The sequence below is a fragment of the Danio rerio genome, chromosome 6 (assembly GCF_052040795.2).
Source record: "Danio rerio strain M-AB ecotype USA chromosome 6, GRCz13ab, whole genome shotgun sequence".
NCBI lineage: Eukaryota > Metazoa > Chordata > Actinopteri > Cypriniformes > Danionidae > Danio > Danio rerio.
This window is the reverse complement of record NC_141026.1, coordinates 47,173,035-47,185,457: the sequence shown is the minus strand read 5'-3', so window position 1 is coordinate 47,185,457 and position 12,423 is coordinate 47,173,035. Positions and strand designations below refer to the sequence as shown.

The following is a 12,423-nucleotide window of genomic DNA, read 5'->3' as shown; positions in this document are numbered from 1 at the left end:
CCTCCGCTGAGTCAGTGCTGGGGGCCACGGAGGAATCTGCAGGGCTCACCTGACGGGGAACTTTACTGACAGATAAAAAGGCGCACGTATCTCCGTGTTAGGGAAAATGGCGCAGCAAGCGTGTTTCAACACCCTACCGAATTGTTTCCTCAATCACCAAGGGTTACCTAATACCCTTGAGGAAACCGGCTCCACTCGCAGATTGTAAAACCTTGCAAATGTGTTGGGTGTCACCCAGCCCGCAGCTCTACAGAAGTCTGTTAGAGGGGCGCCGCGTGCGCGCGCTCGAGAGGATGCGAAACTCCGAGTGGAGTGCGCACGCGCTCTCGGGGGACGCGGCTCATCTCGGCTCTGATAGTGAAAGAAAGGCATCCACAATCTAGTGGGAACTTATTTCGGTACGGCACTTCCCTGCTGCCGACCGTTATAACAGATGAAGAGCTGCTCAGATGATCTAAACTCTGAGTGCGGTCCGGATAATACGCAAAACGCGAACTGGACAATAAAGAAGGGCTGGGTCTGCCTCCTCCGAGGGCAGCGCTTGCAGGCTCACTACCTCGTATTAAAACGGAGTGGTAGGAACCTTGGGCACATATCGCGGGCGGGGTCTCATACGTGAGAGAAGCCAGCCCAATTACAGGCACGAGTCACTGACCGAAAAATGCCTCCGGGTCCCCGACCCTCTAATCGATATCAACGCGACCAGCAGAGCTGTCTTCAGGGACAGAAAATACTGAGTCGAGGATCGAAGGGATCTGACGCGGCTTGTGTAGCGAGGGCGAGATCCTAAGAGGGCATGAGAGGGGGCGGGGTGGATTAATTCGCTTAACGCCCCTGAGGAACCGGATGATGAGGTTATGCGTTCCCACGGTGCTGCCAGCCACCGCGTTATGAGAGCGGAGATGGCAGCCACGTAACCTTGAGTGTGGAGGGCGACAGCCTGCTCTCCAGCTTCTCTCGGCGTAAAGAAAGCACAACGCTGATCTGGCAAATTACGGGGGTCTTCTCAGCGAGAGACACACCATTCAGTGAATAGACTCCACGTCAGGGCATAGGCGCGCTCGGGGAGGGGGCTCTAGCCCGAGTGACGGTATTAGCCACCGCAATCGGAGGTTACCTAAGTCTTCCTCGCGTCTACAATCTCTTCAAAGATCGGCGAGGGTGCCAGGTGGTGCCCTGTCCCTGAGAGAGTAGGTGCTCTCTCGAAGGGACTGCCAGGGGAGGGCTATCGCGAGGGAGAGCTCTGACATCCAGGTCCGGTTGAGCCAGAGGGGCGCAACCAGCAACCTGTTCCTCGTCCTCTTCCTGACCTTGCACAGTAACTGCGCGAGCAGGCTCACTGGGGGAAACGCGTATTTGCGCGTGCACCGAGGCCAGCTGTAAGCCAGTGCATCCGTGCCGAGAGCACTCGGTCAGGGAAAGAACAACTAGCAATGAGCGATCTCGGGGGAAGCAACAGATCGATCTGGGCTTCCCCGAATCGCGCCCATATCAGCTGAACAGACTCGGGGTGGAGTCTCCATTCTCCAGGACGCAAGGCTGCCGTGAGAGCGCATCGGCTGCACGGTTGAGCTTGCCTTAATATGAATGGTGTGCAGCGATTTCAGCCGCGGATGACTCCAGAGGAGCAGACGGCGGGCGAGCTGAGACATGCGGCGAGAGCGCATACCCCCTATACGGCTGATATACGCCACCGCCGCCGTACTGTCCGTCCTGACCAGCACGTGTTGCCGCTCCAGCACCGGAAAAAAACGGTGGAGAGCGAGGAACACTGCCAACAGCTCCAGGCGATATGCCAATGCAACTGGGTACCTTTCCACAGGTCCGCAGCCGCATGCCCGCAACGCACAGCCCCCCAGCCCGTGTTGGAAGTGTCTGCTGAAACGACAACAAGACTGGACGCCTGTTCTAGAGACACCCAGGTCTGTAGGAACGAGGGGTCGCTCCAAGGGCTGAGGGCGCGGCGACACAGCGCAGTAACAGAGACTCGGTGTGCGCGCGCGTGCCATGCGCGTCTGGGGACTCGATCGTGAAGCCAGTGCTGAAGTGGTCTCATATAGAATAATCCGAGCGGCATGAAGCGGCTGCGGATGCCATATGCCCCAGGAGCCTCTGAAATAGTTTCAGTGGGACCACTATTTTACTGTCGAGCTCTCTCAGACAGTACAGCATCAGCTGAGCGCGCTCTCCGGAGAGGCGCGCTGCCATGGTGACCGAGTCCAGCTCCAGCCCGAGAGAAGAGATCCTCTGCACGGGGGCGAGTTTGCTCTTTTCTCGGTTGACCTGAAACCCCCACGGGTGGAAGTGCCAGAGCACTTTGTCTCTGTGCATAATCAACTGCTCTGAGAGAGGGCAAAAATCAGCCAGTCGTAAAGAAATTGAGTATGCAGATGCCCGCGAGCCGAAGGGGCGCTGAGGCACCCTCCGCAGGCTTGGTGAGGACCCGCGGAGACAGAGAGAGCCCGAAGGGGAGGGCTTTGTATTGCCAAGCTCGACCTTCAAACGCAAACCGCAGAAACTGTCGGTGGCGAGGAAGAGTGGAGACATGGAAATACGCGTCCATCAGGTCTAATGCTGCAGACCAACCCAGAGGACGAACGCACCGGAGGATGCGCTTCTGCGTGAGCATTCTGAACGGCAGCTTGTGCAGGCAGCGGTTCAAAACGCGCAGATCTAGGATTGGCCGTGACCCACCGCTCTTTTGGGCACGATGAAGCGTGGGCTGTAAAACCCGCTCTCCATCTCGGCTGGAGGGAGCGGCTCGATTGCATCCTTCGCCAGGAGGACAGCAATCTCCTCTCGCAAGACAGGGGCGGACAGGGGGCTGACCCTGGTGAATACACACCCGTGACTTGGGGGGCCGTTTCGCGAACTGAATCGCATAGCCGAGTCTGATTGTGCGTATGAGCCACCGCGAAGAGCTGGCCCGCGCTAACCAGGCAGGCAGAGCTCTCGCTAATGGACTCATCGCTACAATCGCTGACGTACCAGCAGTGGGGCAGCGCGGAGTGGGTGTGCTGATCCGGGAAGCTCGCGGGTCCCACGGAAAAGCTGGAGGTGAGATATTTGCTCTCACTCCAAACCCGAGCTCCGGAGGGGAGGCTCGAGGGGTGGGAGAAAGGAGACCGTCCTCCCAGCGCTCGTGAGCCACTGGCGAAACGCACCGAATCTGCAAGCTAGAAAGCATAGCGTCCCAGACTGGCAGATTTCGGGCTGTCACATCTGGGGAAGTGAAAAGTGCCCTTTCATAATGTTTTCATGGCAGTAAAAAGTGCCGTTGGAAATGGGGCCCCGCCCTCCAGCGGGGAAAGAGCAAGTTCCCTCTTCTCCAGATGGCCTGTCCCAGGGGCGCTTCGCGGTCCGTTGCCGGACTTAGCGGCGTTCTGGGCAGGGGGGCTGCCTGCTTCCGAGGTGCCCGACGCGCTCGCTTCGCCTGAGGCGTGTGCGGGGGCGGAGCAGCTCTCGTAGGCGGGCGCCTTCGGCGAGGAGCAGGTATGAATGGCACGGCGGGCGGAGCGGGCTACGGACCGCCGATAAGACATCACCCACCAACTGCTCTCTCACCGCCTTGAATTCCTGGGTGAATTCACAGACAGTGTCGCCGAACCTGGCTGGGGATATGGGGAAGTCAAGAAAGCGGACTTTGTCGACTTTGCGCATATCAGCCAGGGGTGGCGCTCCTGGACCACTAATGTGGACATCGTCCTTCCCAACGCACACGCAGCGGACTCAGTAGTCCGAAGAGCTAAGTCGGCGGCGGTGCGAAGCTCGTAAGCCTGGGTTGGACCCACCCTCGTGCAGCTCGGCCAGCGCCTGCGCTTGGTAGCGCTAGTAGGTGGCTATCGCATGCAAGGCTGAAGCAGCCTGGCCCGCAGCTATGTAAGCTCTAGCTCCGAGGGAGGTAGATAACTTACAGGCTTTGGATGGGAGACGAGGCGGATCCCGCCAAGAAGAGGCGCCGCGCGGATTTACCGCCATCGCGCACTCAACCTGAGGAATCGCCACATACCCCCTGGCTGTTTCACCGTCAAGAGTGGTTAGGGTGGAGGAACACGCAGCACGAGCAGAAAAAAGTGCTTTACAAGACCGCGTGAGCCTACTGTGCACCTCCGGGAAGAAGGGAACGCCCCTCTAGTCGGTCCGGCCGCGGAGCTGGGGGATAAACCATCTCCAACCCACGGCCGAAGCAGCCCGGGAAAGCACGGCTAACATGTCCGTTTCAGGATCCGTAGTGACAGCGCTCACCAGCCCGAAGGGGGCGAGCGGGTCTGGATCATCATCGGACAATGAAAGCCCACCCTCCGATGCCGCGGTGGACATCTGGTCTCCGGTGTCATCGGGCGTAAGGGCTACCATCTGTTAGACGGATCGCTTCCCCCGCCCGAAGCTTGGATGGAGCGCTTAGAGGAGCGGGAGGTCCGCGGGCCCGTGGGCGACGGATTATCTCTCGCTGAAACCCTCAGATCTGCCCGAGTGCCCGCTGCAGAGCAGGGGACAACTGGGGTGGTTCACCCTTTTGCAAAGGCTAACCGCGATCTTGCGCAACAGTCATGGCATCGCAATGACGACATGAACTGCCCGCGAGCAGCGCATTAACATGCTGGACCCCCAGACATGTAACGCAGTGCCCGCGCCCATCATCCGAGGACAGGAAACCACCGCATCCAGAAACGCACAGTCGGAGCGCCGTCCTGATAAGGACGTGCTGCACGACTGTGTTGCTCTTTCTGTGAAGTTTGCAACTTTATACGCACCGCTCTGGAGGACCGGACCCAAAGAACGCCAGGCAAGGGAGAAACCCAGCTCGACCGTCTGCCACTGCGTGTACACACTCTGGACCGGGAGAATGCTCTCATTCGCTCAGAATCGCTGGTCACAGCAGGAGGAACCCTCATCGACTCGATCAGAAAGTCTCTGAAGCGAAAAGGATAGCGTCTGCTGGCGCCAGGTGAGCTTATATACTCAGTTGATTGCTTATGCCGCTCACCTGCGCAGGCTTGCGCTGCCAATTCATTCTTAATTGGCCCGTTCAATACTCTTTCAGACGAGTAGCTTCTGAACCGAACCTCCCAATGCGTGGATTTTACAAATCAAATCCACTTATAGTGCTGAAGTTCCCCCCGAAGGGGAACGAAGCATTCATCGACTATTAGTCTATTGGCGTTGTGTTTATTCATGCTCTTATGATCATTTGTATAACAGCAGCAACTGAATTGCAGTCAGATTTCAAACAAGTGTATGCCTGAAATAATGCGACAGTTAATATTGCACCCACTTTCTGATGTTATCACTCGATTGAATGGGAATTATCAGTGGTTATCAGCTGATAGATATGAGCCAGTAGGGGTCTTCTGTTTTTACATTACTGTAACGGTTGGGTTGGGGTAGACATTAATAAATTACAATTAATAAAAAAAAATATATATATATATATATATATATATATAATTTTCATGGTTAATCATACTAATAAAGAAGACTCCAGATCCAGATACGTATACGTTTTTTAAACAGTTGGGTTTAGGGTTGAAATAGTGGTACACATTAATAAAATACAATCAATAATATAAATCATTTTTGTTTACTTCTGGCCTTAGCCGTATGTGATTCTTCTGAGCCTACTAGTGGCCTATTTCTATCAGCTGATAATGCACAATCAAATGTTAACATTCAAATCGGCTCAATATTGTGTAAAAAATAAAAATAAAAATAAAAATAAAAAAAAACTTCAACACTCATTTGTTAACATTAAATGTAGTCTGCTGGAGTAAATAATTATATCTAAAAGTGAGCAATATTATCTAATATCTAGGGATCCAATAAAAGTAAAATTGATAATAAAAAAAAAACAATGAAAATGTTTTAGAAAATGAATGGCACAATAAAATTAATGGGTTTCATAGTGCAGTGCTTCCTGCGTCTGGTGTGAAAGCTACTTCACTCTGTGCAAGGACTACAGATGGAGGGAAGGTGAAACCAGTGTGCTGAACATTGCTGGACTGTGTGGCATAGCAAAATCTTTTTTGGCTGTTTTTTGTTTTCCTTTCTGCCAAAAAATCGTTCTGCCTGAAAAGCCTGCAGAAAAGCATTGTCAATAGTGGTTTCATTGATGAAAATTTGGTGCATCTCTACTTGCGTCTTTTAATGTTTGTTAACAGAAGTAAAAAAAAAAAAAATGCTTTCATTTATTTTCATTCGGTTTAGTTTCTATTTCAGAGTTCATCACAGTGGAAGGAACCGCCAACTATTCCAGAACATGTTTTACACAGTGGATGCCCTTCCAGCCACAACCCAGTACTGGAAAACCCCCATACACGCTCATTTACACACTTCCTAGAGAACCCAGAGGAAACCCACACCAGCACGGGAGAACATGCAAACTCCGAACACAGAAATGCCAACTAGCCCAGCTGGGAGTCAAACCAGTGACCTTCTTTCTGTAATAATAATAATAATAATAATAATAATAATAATAATAATAATAATAATAATAATAATAACTTTTCTAGACACTTATGTTTTTACACATTTTGGGGGTAATTTCCTCATCCACCACCAGTGTGCAGCATCCACCTGGATGAAGCGTTGGCAGCCATATTGCACCAGACCACACACCAGATGATTGGTGGAGAGGAGACAGAGTGATGAAGCCAATTATGGTATGGGGATGGTTGGGTGGCCATGATAGACAGAGGCCAGTTGGCAGTTTTAACACCCTACTCTTTTTCGAAGGACATCCTGGACATTTTTAACGACCACAGAGAGTTGGGACCTTGTTTTAACGTTTCATCCAAAAGATGGCGCTCACTGAACAGTCACTATACTGGGGCATTAGGACCATTAGGACCCACACAGACCACAGGTTGGGAACCTCCTGCTGGTCTCACTAACACCACTTATGGCCGCAACTCAGCTTTTCCATGTGGTCTCCCATTCAGGTACTGACTGGGCGCAGCCCTGCTTAGCTTCAGTGGGTGAACATGTAAGAGTTGCAGAAAGGCTAGCTGCCAGCGACAGAGCTAACCACTAAGCCACCGTGCCGCATAAGTAAAAAAACGATGCTGTTTGTTACTTCACAGTGCATTAACTAATGTTGACAGATAAAAATGTTTTAATATTTTTAATAAGGCAGGTTATTTTAGCGTCTAACAGGATAACTCCATCAAAACCTCAAAAATTATCAAATGCATGCTAGGACCATTTCATTTTTTTTTTTAAAAAAGGCTTTACACACCATTTGACATTTAAAAAACTTTTTTTTTTTTTTTTTTTTATAACCATTTCATTTGGAAATGTTGAGAAAACAGAAAATACCAAGAAGTCATTTTTTTTTAAATCCAGATTTTTTAAATGTCTGACCCTGAACACCCAAAAATAGTTGTTGTTTAACACAGCAAAAAGAAAATACTGTATACTACTAACTTGGAGAACTGCATAAAAGCTATCCATAATCCACTGACTGATCTTACGGGCTGTAATAATAATAAAGAATGCATGAAATCAATAAAAAAGGCAATGTCTGTAGAATTTATCATTCCTTCTCCGCAGTGCTCCTCACACCTTGGATTATATCCATCATTGCAAATATAAACAAATTCAATACTCCATCAGCTGTTACTCTTTTCAGAGTCACAATTCATCACAGCTCTTGACATTATTGCCTGAGCCTCACAGCCATATCCATTTGCTGGCCATTGTCCCTTACAGAGCGTCTCTGCCATGGCAATTAAATCCGTCTTGCTGCTGTTGCAGATTCCGCGTTCGAGTAAAGATGTCTGATGTACATTTGATAGTGAGGGCTCAGCAGTAAAGAGAGGATAAAGGGACTCCAGATCAAGCGTAAAATTACAGATGGTGGCCCCGAATACTTCAAGAGATGGTAAATGACTGTCTTTCTACACTCGACCTGCGTCATACTTCATTAGCTTATCAATGAAATGTGCCTCAAACGTTGAAAGAACATAACATTTTGCATTTGGTTCTCATTAAAAGCTTGCTTGTTCATTATGTTTCTCTTTTTTGCTATTTATTAAGCTTTAATTTTGTTTACAAAATAACTTTAATCTATATCAGGTCTACAGTGCGATGTAAATACAATGTTAGATTTTAAAAAAGGCTTTGTGGGGGGCCTTATTTTATCTGTAATATATCAATTAAAGATGTAAAAATAAAAGGTGTAATGCTGAAAGTTGTTAAACTTTGGATTAAAAATGCTGTACACCTACTTATGATGCAAAAAAAAAAAAAAAACTATTCAAACATGAAATTGAACCGTTCTATCTATCTGTGTGAATAAATACACATTTAAAACTGCATCTGTCATTTCACTATGAAGGCATGACACACAGTTAATCTCCAGAGCTGCTCTTCTGGGTTGTTTCTCAAGTATTTTGGCGTTTTATGTAAAGAAAAAAAAAAAAAAAACAAACAAACATTGCAGTATATTGGATATCACAGTGTGGTCATGAAAACGCATCAAAATAAAAGTTCATTTTTGTTTTAAGAAATATAAAACTGTTACACAGTAAATGTACCCCAAAGATAATAAATACAACACTAATTTATTTATTTGTAAGAAATCAATCATTCAAATTATGTTGACTGAAATCTAAATAATCTAATAGGGTACTGTATATACACTGCTAGTGTTTCTTCCGATATCGATAAACTTCCGTTGTATGGTTATTCTGACTTTTTTTTCTTAATTTTATACGGTTCCTTTTAAAGCATCAATGTTGTACTGTTATTAAAATATAATCAGTTAAACAGACTTCAGCTATCTTTTAGCTGTTCAAGCCTTTTAATGTGTCGTCAGGATCAGCAGGCTAGCGAAGAAACTCTATTGAAAATACTGGGGTAAAATAAAATTTTCTTATTTTAAAGACACAGCGCAGAAAAACATGTAATTTAATGCAGTGCTTCTTGTACGTTCTCAGACCCACTTTATATAGTATATCCATCAGGCAGTGAAGATTGTTCAAAGAAAAGAAAGCTTAAATGAAATGATTTTAAAATGGTGTACAGTTCACCAGAAATCTTGAACTGGGTTAGTGAAAAATTAAAAGTCCTTCTGCATACTTTTGTATTCCATATTATGTTGGACTGAAGCAGTTTCAATTTACTAGAACTGCTTTGACACAATCTACATTGTAAAAGTGCTTTAGAAATAAAGATGAAATGGCATATTTGACCAATACTAAAACCAGAGTAAATAAAAATAATAATGATGCAATTCGTAGGAAGCATTTCTAACTGCTTTTGATAAGAAAAGAAAATTATTTAACATCATACACTTAATAATAATAATAATAATAATAATAATAATAATAATAATAATAATAATAATAATAATAATAATAATATGCTAAATATTACAAAGTGGTTCTTTGGCTTATAAGGGGACCACTTTTTGTGCTACATAGCAGCTTTATCTTAAAAATGGTGCCATGTAGCACTTAACTACACCAGAGAACCACTGAAGAACAATTACAGGCTCTTTATAAGAAATCTTTGTGATTAGGTCCTTACGATATAAAAGATTCTTCAGATTATAGATTTTCAGGCGCTGACAAGCATTTGTTCAACCAGATGTCACATTTTCAAACCTATAAACACAATTAGCACAGCATTAGTCTTCTGTCGCCATACCATTCACACGTCATGTTGTTTTCACCCACACATTTCCACAATTTCATTAACAGACAAGCTATATCCCTAACTAAATGATGGACTGTTTTTTTTTTTGTAGTTTTTTACAAATGTTGACACACCATCCCACAATAGCAAATACAATATTCCAAACCTTAGATACAGTAAAAATCTCTGCTTCTGCAGTTACATCAGTTCAAAAGCATTATCAAAAGTTTATCTCATCTGATAATAAACACACAATTGACACACAGCTGATTTATGTTGGATAAACTGGGCCAACCTTTGCGTAAATCTGGGCAAAAGCTGAGCAAAAGCTTTTTGCTGTTGTTTTTTTTTTTCTTGTTCAGAAAGCTTGTGTGTTTCATGAATATTTTGTTCACTGGAAGCAATACTGTAAAACCAAACACAATCTCACGGCAATTCGTAACTTTTTCATTTTAATGGCTAATTCGAACAAATTCGTACGATCTAATTCTTACATTTCAGTACGATTTGCGTATCCCCCAATGACGGTTGGGTTTAGGGGTGGGGTTAGGTGCCACGCCTCCTTTTTAAAATCGTACATTTTCTTACGACTGAACTCGTACAAATTTGTACGAATTAGCCACTAAACTGCCAAAACGTAAAATACTTACGTTTTCTTGTGAGATCAGGCTGGTAAAACCTATTTTGTTCTATCATACTGTGTATTTGTACTGTATCTCCTTTAGTAAACGGTAAAGGAAAAAAAAAAAACTTATTTGCTTTTTAATGGAATGCTTTTGAATGTGAACATTACTGTAAATGTGGACATATATAGTATAATGAAACATTAAGTGTCAAAATGGTGGACTGCATGTTTTGTAAATGTTCTGTAAAACTGAAACAAAAGTCTCTGTTTTTGTAATGTCAACAATAATCAGTATTTTGAAACCTGGTGTACTTGGATTGACTTCATGTACATTGTGAACGTAAAACAAGTGCTATTCTTTGACAGAATCAGTTCATTTTGAGTCAAATTTCCAGTGTTTTGATAATGTAAGTGTGTTCAGAGATGCTCTATTGTGCTCTATTTTGAAGTGTTAGAATATATTTAACTAATTGTTTTTTTGGAAAGAAAATTATTCATTTGGCCAGTTGTGTTTTGTAAGTGTGAGTCTGTGTTAAGAGTTTTGTTTCTGAAAAAGTATCTGAAGTTTTGGTAAGTGCTTGTTAGCAAGTAAAAAAAAAAAAAAAAAAAAAGTCCATTACAGCTCTCTGTTGTTGAGCAAAGATGGTTCTTATATGACACTGCAGCACAATACTTCCATTTGGAAACTTTATTTTATTAAAAAAAAAAAAAAAAAAAAAAAAAAAACTAAAACCCTAAAGCCAAATTGGTCTATCAACACTAGTGCTAGTAAATCCAACAAATCCAAATCCAAAGAAACCTCCAATAAACGGAAGGAAAAGGACCACTCATAACCAAAAATGATAAATAAAATGATGCTAATTGTTATCATCCACAACTCTCCACAACAACACCAAATAACATAGTTTTTTTCAAATATATACATAAGTGCACACTTACTGTAGGTTTGGCGGCCAGCAGCTTTAAAAAAACACTCAAGCTCTTTCAAGTCAAGTGGATTCTGATTGCCTGTCAGTGTTTTTATTGTTCATCAGCTGGAAGAAGACAAAAACACTGTCATTACACTTGAGGTGAGGACTATTTTACATTTAGAAAGATTTCTTTTTTTTCTTTTTTTAAGTTTAGTCTTAGGTGTGAACAGGCCTGAACTCGACTTTAAATATATATTTTGTATAGAAGTCACTACATATTTACTAAAACATGGTTAATGGTTAAACGGTAATGGAGTGTTTTCTACTCTAACAGGTAATAGTTTTGTCATTTTAACATTGACATTTTTTGCCTGACATGGTGGACTTTGTAAATGGAAAAACAAAATGCTTTACTAGTGAAGAATGAGCCTGCTCCAATCGATCTTTACTTTCACTTTCTCTCTTTCGTGGATGAGGAAATAGTATTGCATGCACTGATATCCATTAGCCTACATAATTAATTGTGTTTGTTTCTAAATTCAGTTCTAATTTCCAGCAAACAAATAAATGAGCAATAATAACGAAGGGAGTTGTATCCAAACACACACAGGACGGATGCCCCATATGGTCCAAAACCTGACAGGTGGTAAAAGCAAAGCTTGATTTTAAGTGGAGCAAATGGATTTGCTATTTAAACAACGTGGCGGAAAATGGTAAAATTAGGGTTGCTCTGGTCTGAAAATAGCAACACATCGGGGCAAATACGTCTTGTGCCTTATTGCGCCGTGTATGATAGATAGAGCCCTAAATATTTTAAAGTTTGAAGTGACATTTATTAACATTTGTAATACAGTGTTTGAAAAAGACAGTTACACTGTGACTACTACAACTATATTAGTACATGACTGATTAAAAACATCCACTTAGAAGTTCTGTAAAATAAAACACCCCATGTTTACATTTATCTCAACATGACATGCATATTCTTGTTCATTTAGTTTGGCATGAGAGCATTGAATCTCCCCCTTTCCCCAATTAAGACGCCATTTGTGACTGTTACCATGGCTGGAGGTCATGAACGTGAAGCATTTGACTTAATTTGCCACATTACGTTTGGCTCCTGAGACTACACAGGGTAATGTGGTAGCTTAGAGCCGTGTATGAAAAATGAAAAATGTCACAAAGCTAATGCGCCCGGACATGAAGCTAAAGCTGAGTCAGTTAAGTTTTACACCTTGCCTTTGAAATCTG

The 12,423-nt window shown here is 44.2% G+C and overlaps 2 long non-coding RNA genes across 3 annotated transcripts in view; one reads left to right on the top strand and one right to left on the bottom strand.

Annotated features, from left to right (window-relative positions):
• LOC147836459 (uncharacterized) overlaps nucleotides 1-12,423 on the bottom strand; it is a 99,652-nt gene that overhangs the window by 67,122 nt on the left and 20,107 nt on the right. Inside the window, exons 2-3 of one of the 2 annotated variants that reach the window (XR_015494130.1) lie at nucleotides 11,201-11,295; nucleotides 5,935-6,075 (exon numbers count right to left, since the gene is read on the bottom strand). This is a non-coding gene — a long non-coding RNA (uncharacterized LOC147836459). Of the gene's footprint in view, nucleotides 1-5,934; nucleotides 6,076-11,200; nucleotides 11,296-12,423 lie in introns of those variants that run through there. The other variant, XR_015494129.1, reaches the window with a different exon arrangement.
• Nucleotides 9,382-10,993, top strand: LOC147836460 (uncharacterized). Its single transcript, XR_015494147.1, has 2 exons — nucleotides 9,382-10,044; nucleotides 10,305-10,993. It is a non-coding gene; the product is annotated as an uncharacterized LOC147836460 (long non-coding RNA).